Below are 16,198 nucleotides of genomic sequence, written 5' to 3' on the forward strand. Positions count from 1 at the left end.
TTACCTACTTTGGCACAGGTGTTGAAGCAGGCTGCCCTATGCTGTCGCACAATAAACACTCAGAGAAAGATGCTTAAAACAAAATGACACGTTGTGCAGGTGTGAATGGAGCCTAACCTAGCTGTGTGTATGATCATTGTTTTATTTTTAGGAGCACCTACCCCACCACACTGAGACCAGTTGTTCTCTACTCTACTCTACTCTCCTCCTCACCTCCTCACACATGCCCCCCGAGTCCTCATGTGCATAGTGTCCCGAGTGCCGATCTATTAAAAAATGGCGCCGAGCGGCGCCATTACGTTACTGCGCATGGGCTGCCCGGCCGAACGCATACAAGCTTTCCCGAGCCCGGCTGGCTTCGGAACGGCGCATGCGCAGTTACATGGTCGGCTCGCGCCCATCTTTTTTACGGGCACCCGATGCCCATAACGGACTTTAACGGACATCCCGAAAAGGGGTTAAATTTACGGGCTGCCCATTAATATACGGACGGTTGGCAACACTGGTCGGCCCTAAGGACAGTGTTGATGACCACTGTCCTGAACATAGCTTTACTTTTTTTTACAGGTTACATGTTTAGAGTTACAGAAGAGGTCTAGTGCTGGAATTATTGCTCTTGCTCTAACGATCGTGGCGTATGTAACCTGTGTGTATCTGGCTCTGATACTAGCCAGGGCCTTCCCAGGGACTGACTAGTATCTCTCCCCAGCCTGTCCCCACATACCCTATCACATGCTGACCTGTGGATGGGGGAATCACTCCTGCAGTGTTATTGTGTTCTGCCAGTGAATACAATGATCAGTGTTTCTAACTATAGCTGGCAGCACTAATTGTTTTGGGAAAAACTTGACAGGTTGGTTGTACTCAAGTCAGATAAAAGATTGACTTGTGTACAACCAGCTAGCCCATACATAGATCGACTATGGCTGGTCTCTGCTTAATTGGCGTAATTTAAATCCATGTATGTACCGCTTAACCACTATGCATTTCCTAAACATCCTTCCACAAACCTTTAAATTTTTAATTCCCAGATTCCTTCATCCTTCTCACTTGTACATACTCTCCACACTTCTCTCCTGTACATAGTGCTCACTGTCTTACCCTACACACTCCTCTCCTGTACATAGTGGCCGCTGTCATACACTTCTCTCCTGTACATAGTGCCCACTGTCATACCCTCCACACTTCTCTCCTATACATAGTGCCCGCTGTCATACCCTACACACTCCTCTCCTGTACATAGTGCCCGCTATCATACACTTCTCTCCTGTACATAGTGCCCACTGTCGTACTCTCCACACTCCTCTCCTGTACATACTGCTCACTGTCATACCCTCCACACCCCTCTCCTATACATAGTGCCCACTGTCATACCCTCTACGCTTCCATTCTATACATAGGGCCCACTGTCATACCCTCCACACGTCTCTGATGTACATACTGCCCACTGTCATATCCTCCACACTCCTCTCCTGTACATACTGCTCGCTCTCATACCCTCTACATTCCTCTCCTGTACATACTGCCTATTGTCATACCCTCCACACTCCTCTTCTGTACATACTACCCACTGTCATACCCTCCACACTCCTCTCCTGTACATACTGCTCACAGTCATACCCTCCACACTCCTCTCCTGTACATACTGCCCACATTCATAAACTGCTCTATTGTACATAGTGCCGGCTGACATACCCTCCACACTAGTCTCCTGTGCATACTGCCCACTATCATACCCTCCACACTCCTCTCCTGTAGATGCTGCCCACTATCATACCCTTCACACTTCTCTCCTGTGCATACTGCCCACTATCAAACCCTCCACACTCCTCTGCTGTAGATGCTGCCCACTGTCATACCCTCCACACTTCTCTCCTATACATAGTGCCCACCGTCATACCCTCCACACTTCTATCCTGTACACATTGTTCACTGTCATACCCTTCACACTCCTCTCCTATACATAGTGCCCACTGTCATACCCTCTACACTTCTCTTCTATACATAGGGCCCACTGTCATACCCTCCACACGTCTCTCCTGTACATACTGCCCACTGTCATATCCTCCACACTCCTCTCCTGTACATACTGCTCGCTCTCATACCCTCTACATTCCTCTCCTGTACATACTGCCTATTGTCATACCCTCCACACTCCTCTTCTGTACATACTACCCACTGTCATACCCTCCACACTCTTCTCCTGTACATACTGCTCACTGTCTTACCCTCCACACTCATTTAATGTACATACTGCTCAGTATCATACCATCTACACTCCTCTCCTGTACATACTGCTCACAGTCATACCCTCCACACTCCTCTTCTGTACATACTACCCACTGTCATACCCTCCTTACTCCTCTCCTGTACATACTGCTCACTGTCTTACCCTCCACACTCATTTGATGTACATACTGCTCAGTATCATATTGTCTACACTCCTCTCCTGTACATACTGCTCACAGTCATACCCTCCACACTAGTCTCCTGTGCCTACTGCCCACTATCATACCCTCCGCACTCCTCTCCTGTAGATACTGCCCACTGTCATACCCTTCACACTTCTCTCCTGTGCATACTGCCCACTATCATACCCTCCACACTCCTCTCCTGTAGATGCTGCCCACTGTCATACCCTCCACACTTCTCTCCTATACATAGTGCCCACCGTCATACCCTCCACACTCCTCTCCTGTACATACCGCCTACTGGCATACCCTCCACACTCCTCTTCTGTACATACCGCTCACTGTCATACCCTACACACTCCTCTCCTGTACATACTGCTCACTGTCATACCCTGCACACTCCTCTCCTGTACTGTAACCCAACCTTACCCTTCACACTCTACATACTGCCAACTATCTTTCTCTTCACACTCCTTTCCTTTACATACTGCCCACTGTGATACCCTCCACGCTCCTCTCCTGTACATACTGCCGACTGTCATACTCTCCACACTCCTCTCCTGTACATACTGCCCACTGTCATACCCTCCACAGTCCTCTCCTGTACATACTGCCCACTGTTAGACCCTCCACATTCCTCTCCATCACCTGCACATACTTCCCAGTTTTATACCGTCCATACTCCTCTCCTACACCTCTAATCCACAAAAACATTTTTTTTAAATTATACTGAATATCCTTAAAGCGGATGTCCGCTGAAAAAAAATAAATAAAAGTCAGCAGCTACAAATAATGCAGCTGCTGACTTTTAATATCGGGACACTTACCTGTTCTGGAGTCCAGCGTCGTCCGCAGCAGAGGACGAACGATCGCTCCTCACTCTGCTGCCCTCCCACGCCATCCTCTGTGAGGGAACCAGGAAGTGAAGCGCTTCGGCTTCACTGCCCGGTTCCCTACGGCGCATGCGCGAGTCGCTGCGCCTGCTGATTGGCTCCTGCTGTGCTCTGGGAGCCGAGTGTTCCCAGACCACAACGGGGGGGGGGGGGTGACGTCCTGCCCACAGACTGTGGCCGGAAGTGGGTGCAAATACCTGTCTTTAGACAGGTATCTGCACCCCCCTCCCCCCTGAAAGGTGTCAAATGTGACACCGGAGGGGGGGAGGGATCGGATCAGCGGGAGTTCCATTTTAGGGTGGAGCTCTGCTTTAATGTTACCAGCTCTAGAATGGGCACACTTTTGTCAACTAAAGGAAATCTTTTCAGTCCTCATATTTGTTCTGCCCGTTATTAGTACTTATGTAATTACTACTGTGATGTATAGAGGAACATATGGGATCTCAGCTAATCTAAATATAGCACTTGTAAAAAAAAGTGTCCCTTAAAAATATTTTTGAAATGTTGGCAACTATGCACTTAGACACTGCCCAAGGGCCACCGGGTCAGTAGGGGGCCCTATGAGAGGCTCCTGGGATCCTGTGATAATAAAGCGGTAGTAAACTTTGCTTACATTACTACTTTTTAGAGGCCCTGAGGTAGGTTATGCCACAACGTACAAGAATGCACAGAATAACAGCACATTAGGGTACACTTAAATTGTCAGACTGAGCCCTCCAGTGCTGCCATCTGTGATCTGTCCAGCGGGTCCCGGGCGCTTCCATCTTCACCTGGTCTTCCTTCTGGGCTCTGTGCCTTCGGTCACTTGCCTTGGCTGGGCTACGTTTATGTCATTCACATGCATGCTCATGCACATCCTCTCTCTCTCTCACCCCCCCTTTCTCTCTCATCCTCCCTCCCTTACTCCTCACCCCTCTCTCATCCTCTTTCTCTCTTTCTCATCCTCCCTCTCTCTCTTTAATTTGTGTAGCGCCCCCTTACTTTCAGTATGGGCACTACGCTAAAGTTAGTGGGGAATGGGAGAGTTACTTTGCTCACATTCATAACTTGTTTAAATTTTGGGACTTCTGTAATTCCAGAAATATCCCCTGGGTCAGTCTGTGGTCCAGGGATGCAATGCCATCCCTGGCCAGCAGTTGGCGCTAGAGGGGTTCTGGCAGAGCAAGTTTTCCCCAGCAGCCAATTAGAGGAGTTTTTCCCTTGCGGGGCATGCTGGGGGATAGTATATCTGTGACAGGTGTCATGTGTTCTAAAATCTTTGCGGGGTCCCGGTTCCAGGTGCGGCATCCACCTTCAGGGTGCACGCATCCATGGACCCCGCGGGCGTGGCCAACTTGGCCAAAGCTGCAATCTACACAGAACCTCATCCGGAGGAAAAAGAGGACCCCAGTGCTTCACTGGGTTCCTGGAGCTATTGACAAGATCCCAGGCTGGTGGAGTTCGATTGGGGGGGTCGGCTTGAGGAGAACCCAGAGGCAGGTTATCCAACAGGGTTTGAACGAACCAATCGGGGATCGGGTGACCGGGACGCTGACATGTATGCTTGCTGTCATCCGGTGACCTATGCAGAAATCTACTGGGAGGATTAGCTCTATTTGTCTATCTAGCTCATTTAAAGTAATTGGCCTGTGGTAGAGGCCCCAGAGCTAGGTCTGTGAGAGAGACCTTTTCCTCCCAGCAATCCAAAGTGACACTTCAGCTGCCAGGCCTGTTATCGGGGTCTGTCCGTGGGCACTTTACCCACTCCAAGTAGAGTGGCGACGAGTTACAGATTGCTCCATTGATATCCAGGCCCGATACTGCAAGGTTCTTTCTCTCTCTTCCTTCATCAACCTTGTCCTTCCCAATTGATGTTGATGTTGGCCGTGTTGGCCTGGAAATAAAGCATTGGAAAAACCTTTATTCACTGTCTGGACCTTCGCTCACTACTGTCTCTACCACTGCACCCCTATAGCCATATCAGGGTAACTTAATTTGCCGATCCCAAATTAACCAGCAGCTCCTTCGGGGGTGAGCGCTACATTTGTTATAAGAAAAAGTTGTTAGTATATAAGTGTTTTTTTTTATTGGCTATACACGCCGTTCTTTACAGCAAGGGCCAGCAAGGGGCGGATGTGATATTGAGCAGACCTTTTTTTGGGGGATGGTTTCTCAATAAAATACACGTCTCACATCCATCCCTTGCTGTATAGAGCGGCGTGTACTATAGAGCGCTGTGTATAATCAGGCATTGGGAGCGACCTCATCTACAGCTGACAATCAGCTGTTGAGGCTCAGAGATTTCCGTGGCTCCTACTGCGCATGCTCTACGCCTTGCCGCGCTTGCGCAGTCGAGGCAGGAACCTATCCGATGAAGGAACCAGCTCGACCAGACACCGGTACACTTTGGCTGTGCAAGAATGAGATCATTCCCACACCAACCAATCAAGAGGCTGAAAACCCGGCACCCCAGTAGCTGGGGAGATGACGAAGTTTGTAACTGCCAAATCGCTGGAAGAGTATTTTGGGGGGGGGGGGTTAGTTCTATTTTAACCACTTGACCTCCGGAAGACTTACTCCCCTTCATGACCAGGCCATTTTTGGCGATACGGCACTGCGTAACTGTAACTGACAATTGCGCGGTCGGGCGACGTTGTATCCAAATAAAGTTTATGTCCTTTTTCCCCCCACAAATACAGCTTTCTTTTGGTGGTATTTGATCACCTCTGCAGTTTTTATTTTTTGGGATATAAACAGAAAAAAGACCAAACCTTTTGAATTTTTTTTTTTTACTTTCTGCTATAAAACATATCCAATAAAAAAAATCTAATTTCTTCATCAATTTAGTCCAATATGTATTCTGCTTCATATTTTTGGTCAAAATAGTAATGGCGGCGATCAGCGACTTACAGAGGGACTGCGATATTGCGGCGGACATTCTGACAAATACTGACACATTCGACACTTTCTGGGGACCAGTGACACTAGGGCTACTTTCACACTGTAGCCACGGCTGTGTTAGCAATAAAGCGACACTCGATTAAGCAGCGCTCCTCCCCAGATCCCGTCTTGAAACTGTCTCTGCAGCACATTACGGCATTGGTAGCACTGTCTCTGCAGGCAGCACATGCTTTATGGGCCATAACACATGTGCTGCCTGCCGACAGTGCCACCCATGCCGCCAATGCCATATTGTGCTGCAGACAGTGCCACCCATTCCACAATGGCATAATGCATGGGTGGCACTGTCTCTGCAGGCAGCACGTGTTATGACAATAGCATCATGGGTGGCACTGTCTGTAGCATATTACGGCATTGGCAATTTGGCAGCATGGGTGGCACTGCCTCTGCAGGCAGCACATGCATTATGGGCCGACAGAGCTACCCATGCCACAATGTATAGATGCTGCAGTGGTAGTAGATCTTGAAAACCCCCCCCACCCAAGCAAGCGCACACCTGACCTGTGTAATTGTTGGCTGGGCCCAAGCAGTGACTTATTACTGATCCTGCTGCTGCCTGGATTTGAGGGTCCACAAACTATTCAAGTAGATCGGGGATATGCAATTAGCGGACCTCCAGATGTTGCAGAACTACAAATCCCATGAGGCATAGCAAGACTCTGACAGCCACAAGCATAACACTCAGAGGCAGAGGCATGATGGGACTTGTAGTTTTGCAACAGCTGGAGGTCCGCTAATTGCATATCCCTGAAGTAGATGATCATGGGATGCCTCTGCCGCCGCTGCTCCCCTTGTGTCGCCTCACTGCTATTTCTTCACGTGGAGAGAGAGGAATAACAATCACTCCGCAGCACCAGGAGGTGACGTCAATACAGAGGACGCGCTGGCTGGGACTTGAGCCAGAATGGCATGAAATACGAGAAATAGTCCCTCTCCTGCCGCGGCTGCCACATAAAAATGCACGTAGCAATAAAATAAAAAATAAAAAACGTAAAATGTAAACGAGGGGGGGCAGGGGGGATTGGTGCTGGATGATGTTAAGGGACCCTGATCGGTCATTTTTTTTTTTACATTTAACTACTTATCTGTTCAGGTTGCCGGGCCCCCCTGCTGGCCGTGCCCAGTATAACTGGGCCAGTTGTACTGGCATATCAGCGGCCCTACCCACCAGTGCCGCCTATCAGTGCCCACCCTTGCCACCCTATCGGTGCCATCAGAGCAGGCTATCAGTGCCCATCAGTGCAGCCTCATCAGCGTACATCAATGAAGGAGAAAAATTACCTGTTTGCAAAATTTTACAACAAAATATTTAAAAATATAAAAAAAAAAAATGTGGTCTTTTAAAAAAAAATAATTACAAAAAATAAAAAACGCAGAGGTGATCAAATACCACTAAAAGATCTATTTGTGGGGGGGGGGGGAACATTTGGGTACAGTGTTGTATGACAGCGCAGTTGTCATTCAAAGAGTGAGAGCGATGAAAGCTGAAAATTGGTCTGGGCAGGAGCTACTGCCTTTTAACATTAGGACACTTACCTGTCCTGGAGTCCAGCAATGTTGGTACCGCAGCTGATGTTTCAAACATCAGCTGTAGGGTGCTGCCTCCAGCCATTGCAGATAAGTGAACCCGGCAGTGTAGCCTTTCAGCTTCACTACCGGGTGAAGCTGCGGTCTCTCACTGGCCCCGGCAGAAGGGGAGGGAGGAGGGGGGCAGAGCTGATGACTTACTTCGCCATGGCACGGTCTCCCGGAAGTGGGGACAGGATAGCTGTCAAAGACAGGTATCCGCACCCCCTTCCCCCACAAAAGGTGCCAAATTTGGCACTGGAGGGAGGGGAGGAATCAGATAAGCGGAAGTTTCACTTTTGGGTGGAACTCCGCTTTAATGTTAAAAAGACATAGCATGGTGCTTCTGCATTCAAATTCCTGCCTGATCGCCCACATTTTGACCTCCGTAAGATTTACCCCCCCTTCATGACCAGGCCATTTTGTGTGATACAGCACTGCATTACGTTAACTGACAATTGTGCGGTTGTGCGACGCTGTGCCCAAATAAAATGTATGTCATTTTTTCCCCACAAATAGAGCATTCTTTTGGTGGTATTTGATCACTTCTGCATTTTTATTGTTTGCACTTTAAACAAAAAAGGCTGACAATTTTGAAAAAAAATTAAATACATTTTAATGTTTTACTTTCTATAAAACATAATAAAAAGACTGTCAATTAAAAAAAAAAAAAAAATCATATTTCTTCATTAATTTAGGCCAATATGTATGGGATAGCAGTCAGCAGATTTGTACACAATAGAAAACACTACTACCTTTGTTGGCCTTTACTATTGGCTTCAATAAATAAATATTTAAAAGTTAAACTTTAATAACATGTAAATGTAAAACAGCTCAGCCACTACAGCTCAAGCTGTATAATCAAAATAAAGGGGAAACTCCCCACTTAAACATATGTAGCGCTCACCCCCGAAGGAGCTGCTGGTAATTGATTGGACCTGTACTCTGCTCTAACACCCCCAATAATTTGGTCTCACTGCCCTTGACACAGCTGTGGTGCAGTGCTGGTGTGAAGCTCAATAATAAAAGACAGGTGAATAGACACAGATTATATTCACTTTACCCGTGTTGTCACCCGGGCATACACTGCTACACCTGTTTGGAGAATTAACAAGCCCCCACAACAGATTGTGATAAAGAAAAAGGTAATTTACTAGAACAGGTTTTATCGTTAACATGGAACCACAATTGGTTTACAATAATGAGACAAGAGGTTGTAAGTGGCAATCGCCTGAGAACCACCTGTATTGCTTCAGCAGGAGTGTCTCCAAGTGGGACTAATGCTCAGGCAACCAACTCAGCACTGGGCACATTCCCACTTCCAGCACACCATGTAGACACTATGAAACCCACTATGCGGCACACAGATTAACTCAATATTCCCCCTACAGTCTCTAGTAAGTGGTAACAGCACTGCAAGGCCTTGCAGTAAGAATACAGTATAGTCTCTGGTCTTCTTTCTTCTGTCTTCTGCTAGCTATTGTGAGACAAAGATTGTAATTCAAAGGGTTCTCTGTTCAATAAAGCAATGTAGAACAACATAGAACAGTAGCTTGAATTGTGAAAAGTATCTGTGTACTCGTTCTTAGGCCTGGTACACACGATAGGATTGATCCGCGGATACGGCCCGCCGGACCGTATCCGCGGATAAATCCTCTGAGGATTTTGATCCGATGGAGTGTACACACCATCGGATCGAAATCCGCGCCGAATTCCCATCGCGGTGACGTGTCGCGCCGTCGCCGCGATGATGACGCGGCGACGTGCGCGACGCTGTCATATAAGGATATCCACACATGCGTCGAATCATTACGACGCATGCGAGGGATGGGTTCGGACGGACCGATCCGGTGAGTCTGTACAGACCACCGGATCGATCCGCTGGAGCCGATTCCAGCGGATAGATTTGTTAGCATGTCTACAAATTTTTATCTGCTGGAAAACGGAAATATCCGCGGATAAATATCTGCTGGAACGTACACACCAGGGGATCTATCCGCTGAAACCGATCCGCTGAGATTTTTCAGCGGATGGATCCTCTCATGTGTACGGGGCCTGAGAAATGTACCTCCAGCGGTAGTCACTAAATAGTTAAATCAGGCTTGAGGCCTATATGCACAGGTGACTCTATTGAACTGAACTGTTCCGTGGAACTACCAGTCCCAGCAACACTATGCAATCAGTCTAGGTGTGTGAAAAGCAGTACAAAGTTCTGGGCATCAGCCCTCTCACCACACGAGGTCCAGACAGATGGATGCCTTCGCTCCACAGGATCTCAGTCACGACCGGGAGTCGTCAGTTACCTCCTTCAAGGGTCTCTGGTTCGACCACACTGCTGCTTCAGCACGCTGTGGTATAAAGCAGAATCACAGGCTGCTGTTCTGCTCCGCACGATGTAGGCCCGAGCTCTATGGAACACACACACATACAGAGCTCTGCTGGCAGGCCATGCATCCCAGGAACAAGAGAGCTAAGATGGCCACCACAGGGCTTTTTATCTTCTACCCAGCATGCACTTCAGCCCCGAGTGTTCATGGGTAGGTTTAATAATATTTCACCATGTTCTTGAAAAACAAAAATAAATTAAGTCCATTTCACACTTTAGCCACTAGATGGTGCCAAATACCAATTTATACCATTAGTCATGAAACAACACTGCACAACATTAACATAATATTAAAAGGCAAAAATGGCTGCGCTACACATATATAACTTGTTTAACTTTATATACAAAAACTGTCCCCCTTAACCACTTCTACACCGTGGATGTCATATGACATCCTCGACTTTGTGCGGTGATATCTGAATGATGCCTGCAGCTTCTGCGCACCATAAGAACGATCATAGCGGCAGTTCCGCCACTTGATCGTTCTTATAGGCGACAGGAGGGGACGTCCCCCCTCCCGCCACCATCCGGTGCTTCTTTGGGCTCTCCTGTGCCATCGGGGGCCCAGAGAACGAATCGGCCGGCACCGGCTCACGACGATAGAGTTTTTTCGGTGACCAGATGGTCACCGGTCATCGCTATGACTGTCAGAGGCCCGGGCCTGACATTGTACCCAGAAGTAAACAAAGCCGAAATCTCGGCTGTCAGCATGAGATCGGTGAATTTTTTTTTCCCGACCTCATGCTTTCCAGCCTGGAGGAGAGATGTGGGGTCTTATTGACCCTGCATCTCTCCATAAAGGGGACCTGTCACTAATATATTCCTATTACAAGGGATGTTTACATTCATTGTAATAGGAATAAAAGGTGATCAAAAGAAAAACAAGTTAAGTAAAATAAAAAATAAATAAAAAAACGCCCCTGTCCCCGATAGCTCGCGCTCAGAAGCGAACACGAATGTAAGTCTCACCCACATATGTAAACGCAGTTCAAACCTCACATGTGAGGTATCGCCGTGTGCGTTAGAGCGTGTGCAACAATTCTAGCACTAGACCTCCTTGGTTACTCGAAAATAGTAACCTGTAAAAAAAAAAAAGCGTCGCCAATGTTGATTTTTAAGTACTGAAGTTTGGCGCCATTCCATGAGTGTGCGCAATTTTAAAGCGTGACATGTTAGGTATCTATTTACTCGGCGTAACCTCATCTTTCACATTATACAAAAAAATGGGCTAACTTTACTGTTTTGTTATTTTTTAATTCATTAACGTTTTTTTCCCCAAAAAAAGATGTTTGGAAAATTATTGCGCAAATATCGTGCGAGATAAAAAGTTGCAATGACCGCCATTTTCCCTAGGGTGTCTGCTAAATATATATATATATAATGTTTGGGGGTTCTGAGTAATATTCTAGCAAAAAAATTATGATTTTTACATGAAGGAGAAAAGTGCCAGAATAGGGCCGCTATGGAAGTGGTTAAAAGGTGACACCAGCCACAAAATAAAACTGAAAATTTAATACTTACCTCTCCGTAATTTTTCTTTCCTGGTGCCTATCCATGGCAGCATACATATGGTTGGTTACTCCGCCCCCAACCAACCCACAGGACCAATTATAACTCTTTAAAAGAGTGTTTCCACCCCCCCCCCCCCTACACCATTCTTGTAACTAGACTCAAACATTTAAGGATTATAAAAAAAGGAAGGGCATGCACCAGGAAAGGAAAATTACGGAAAGGTAAGTATTCAATTTTCCGTTTTCCTGGTGCCTTCCATGGCAGCATACATATGGTTAATAACTTGTTCACAGGAAGGGTAGCTGCCAAAATATTTTTACTTTAGATTATAGATCAGACAGCTATGAAGCCCCTCTGCTTTTCGTGGGGAGCAAGTGCAACCAGGACTAGGCCATAGTAGGACCTGAATGAGGTAAAAGATGACCATTTTGCCGCCTGACAGTTTCTGGGGGAAGAAAAAAAAATCGCGCTACAGTTGCCCGGGAAAAAACATTCCCTGCGTAGAGTAAATACTCATTGATTTTGGAACCGGAGGACCACTAGCTTGATATGTCCACCGAATGAGATGAATGATCCAATTTGCCAAAGTTGTCCCTAGTGTTTAAATTTTTTATATCGTTAGGGATCCAAAAGAAAGCCTGCTGATCTTACGAGATGTCTTGTGACAGACTACTGCAATGTCAGAGTCCTTGTCATATCCAGCCTGTCTAGCTTCGGGGTTGCTGAATCTTTCCCTAAAGCTGGAAGCACCCATTCCTGGTCAAGGTGGTTTGTAGAGGGAATTCTAGACACAAACTGGTGAAAACGATTGGAGGAGCACCCTGCTCGGAAGAATGTAATACCGGAGTCCGTCTCCCTTAGGGTCTGGGTTTCCGAGACTCTTCAGTCAGCGATGACGGTGACTAAAAAAAGGAATTTTCTTTGAGAGTAATGTCTTCTTGAGAGCAATCTTGTGCTTATGCGAGTGGGGGAGCCGCAGGTGCATTGAGTACAGGGGACAAATTTTCCTTGGGATGTAGTGATTCAAGCAGAGGTCTTAAACTAAGAGTTATTTTTAAGAAAAAAAATACGTTCTATCAGTGGATTCAAAACCCATCTGATGACTGGCAAGGCTAAAAAAGGCTGAGACATGAACCTCCAGGGAGCCAAGTCCCAGAGCTAAATCTAGCTGGGATGCACAGGACTGAGACAGCTAGTTTCGGCGAATTTCAAAAATTTCTTCCAAATCCTGTACTAATGGAGGAAGTTGTCTTGCCTGGAAGCAACTTTGTAAGACTCCGTGGGAGCAACCCAATTATACTAGCTTTTCTTTGCTCAACTTCCGGATGCTCAACGCCAGGATCTGGATGCGGATGGAAGAGGTCTTCCCAGGACCTACGTTAGTGCGTGCTGAAAGGATCGCCAAGGGTCAATTTGGACAGTAGAGTAAACCGAGGTCTTCTTGACAAATAAGGAACTACTGCTCAGATGGATACTTGTCTGTTAGGTGATGGCGCCCAGTTGGACAAGGGGCATCCAACCCCGCCGGTCCGCGGACTGGAATACCTTGTGAAGAAGCAAGGTGCCTTGATATCTGAGAGGAAATGCACACAAAAAAAGAAAAGCTCTGAGGACTGCCTCGTGATGGGCAGACCCATTGGAAGGTTTACTTATAATAAGGACCAATCGTTGGTGTTGGCAAATTTCCTTGAAAGGTGATCTGCCAGGTAATTCTGGAGAATTGGACTGTAAGATGCTCTGAGGCTGGGGCAACCCCTTCCGCCCTTGAGTGTTATCAGTGTTAACTCATTGGACGATAACCCGTTATGTGTGTGTCTTTTCCTTGGCTCTGCACACAGGCTAAGGTTGGCTCGTTGATCAATTGTAGTGTGGTGAATTTGTCTCTCAGAGAAGACGCCTAGGCGAGTCATTGCCATGTAAGCCGCACCTAACTGCAGAATGTTAAAGCTTAAGGCTCCATGCACACTGAAGCTAAAAAAAGCTATAAAAAAAATGCCAGTAGCTTTGCCTTTCAAAGTTTTTTTGCGTTTTTGCAATAGCTTTAATCAGCGTTTTTCAGTGTAGCTTTTTTTTTTTATGGATAAAAAACCTTAAAAACTCTAGTGCCAGCGTTTGAGCGTTTTTGAGCCTTATGCCGCATACACACAATCATTTTTCAGCATGAAAATAAAAATGTCGTTTTTCAGCATGTCGTAAAAATGATGTTTTCCCAACTTGGATGGTGTGTACACCATCGTTTTAAAAAAATTATCTAGCAAAGTGCGGTGACGTACAACACGTACAACGGCATAAAGTTGCTACCTTCCGAAGTTTTAAAGACTTCCCCCAAGAGCTATTTAATCAACATTTAGCAACAGAGTTAGCTAATAACTCAGAAGGTAAAACAAAAACGGATGAGTTTTTTCAGATGATGCATTATGGTATAACAGCAGCCCTGGATATAGTAGCTCCAGTACAGTCCCGAAAAGCAAAAAAAGGTAGAAAATTGGGCTCAGCAGACTGGTTCTCTCCTGATCTGGCTGACTTAAGGAAAAAGGGACGAGCCCTGGAAAGAACGTGGCGGAAAAATCAGTCCAAAGCTAACCTTATAAAATGGAGAATCTTCATGCGTGGTTATAAAGCGGCAATTGTACGTGTAAAAAGATATTATATATCAGCTAGGATTGAGGCTGCAGGTAACAACCCTCAGTAGTTGTTTAGGATAGTGAGGAATTTCGCCAGTCCACAGGCAGCCCAGTTGGAGATGAAGGCTTCTAAAAAGAAAGCCCAAGAGTTTGCAGACTTTTTTGTGAATAAAATAATTAAAATATATAAGGGCCTTGAAGGCCAGGTAAGTGCCGAATTGGAGATGACGAGGTCACCCCCGTCGGCGGTAAGGGTACCAGAAATTCTGGTTTCAGAATTTGATTTTAGGACAGTTTCAGACGTAGAAGTCTTGGATTTAATTGCGAAATCTAAGGCTTCAGCACCTCCTTCCGACCAGTGTCCAGGCCAGGTGTTTAAAGAAGCCTGTGTGATTTTAGCCCCAGTTTTAGCTGATCTTATCAATTGCTCTCTAGTGGACGGTACCGTTCCTAGATTTTTTAAACAGGCAATTGTTACTCCTATCTTAAAAAAAGGTGGTACCGATCCCTCTGACCCGGAGAAGTCCAGGCCTATCACAGGGCTATCCTTTCCAGCCAAGATAATGGAGAAGGTTGTCTGTGGTCAGCTGCAGCTTTTCATGGAGGAGGGCAATCTGTTCGATAAGTGGCAGTCTGGTTTCCGGCCCAAATATGGGACGGAGACGGCGTTCCTGGATGTCATGGACCATCTACTGGTCGACACGGACCGGGGAGCCCACTCAATCCTCATCCTCCTGGACCTGTCAGCCGCATTCGACACAGTAAATCACCAGATCTTGCTGACACGGCTTCAGGAGGTGGCGAGGGTGAGTGACCAGGCCTTGAAATGGTTTAAGTCATTTTTAGAGGAGAGGGAGTATAGGGTGAAACTGGGGGACTTCTACTCGGAGCCTTTCAAGGTGACTTGTGGGGTGCCACAGGGGTCCCCGCTTTCCCCTCTTCTCTTTAACATCTATCTTCGCCCTCTGCTGGCGGTGATCGCAAATCTGGGACTTCGATTTCAGTCCTATGCGGATGACACCCAGTTGTTCTCCAGAATCACGACCAATGAGCCAGAGGCGGAGGCCAAGTTGGTTGCAGGTTTAGAGATCATAAAAAGCTGGATGGCAGCTAATTACCTGCAGCTAAACCAGGCCAAAACCGAGGTTCTGAGATCAGGCAATATTCCTTGGGGACACTGGGTGTTATCATGGCCTGATGGGGCAGGGGTGTGCCCGCGGACGGCCGACACGGTGGGGACACTAGGGGTCCTAATTGACAGCGACTTGACACTAATCCCCTATGTCGGTCAGGTTGTCAAGACCTGCCATTTTAAGATGCGGCTTCTTTACCGCATTTTGCCTCTTCTGTCAGACCTGGAAAGGATCTCGGTAGTGCGCGCTCTGGTCCTTCCCCATCTGGACTATTGTAATGGTCTCCTGGCTGGACTGCCTCAAGTCCAGATTAGGAGACTTCAAAAAGTCCAGAATCAGGCGGTAAGGCTTGCATTAAATCTCAGAGGCCACTGCCCCACCGCGAGACATCAGGCTGCCCTGCATTGGCTGCCAGTTGGTCAGAGGGTGTGCTTTAAAATTCTAACACTTGTTTTTAAAGCATTTCACGGGCTAGGACCCGCCTATCTCTGTGAGAAATTGAATAAACATGTTACTGGCCGCTCCCTTAGATGGAGCTGCCAATTCCGTTTGGAACAGCCTCAGAGTCGGCTGAAAAAATGGGGGGGCAGGGCTTTTTCTGTCCTTGGCCCGAGAGAATGGAATCTACTTCCCCTAAGTCTTAGACAGAGTCCTGACCTACCCACATTCAGGAGGGATCTAAAAACCTATCTGTGGGCAGAGGCAGATTGATAGGAAGAGTGAGGTTAGGGTC

Source organism: Rana temporaria, chromosome 12 (genome assembly GCF_905171775.1).
Source record: "Rana temporaria chromosome 12, aRanTem1.1, whole genome shotgun sequence".
In the NCBI taxonomy this organism is placed as follows: Eukaryota; Metazoa; Chordata; class Amphibia; order Anura; family Ranidae; genus Rana; species Rana temporaria.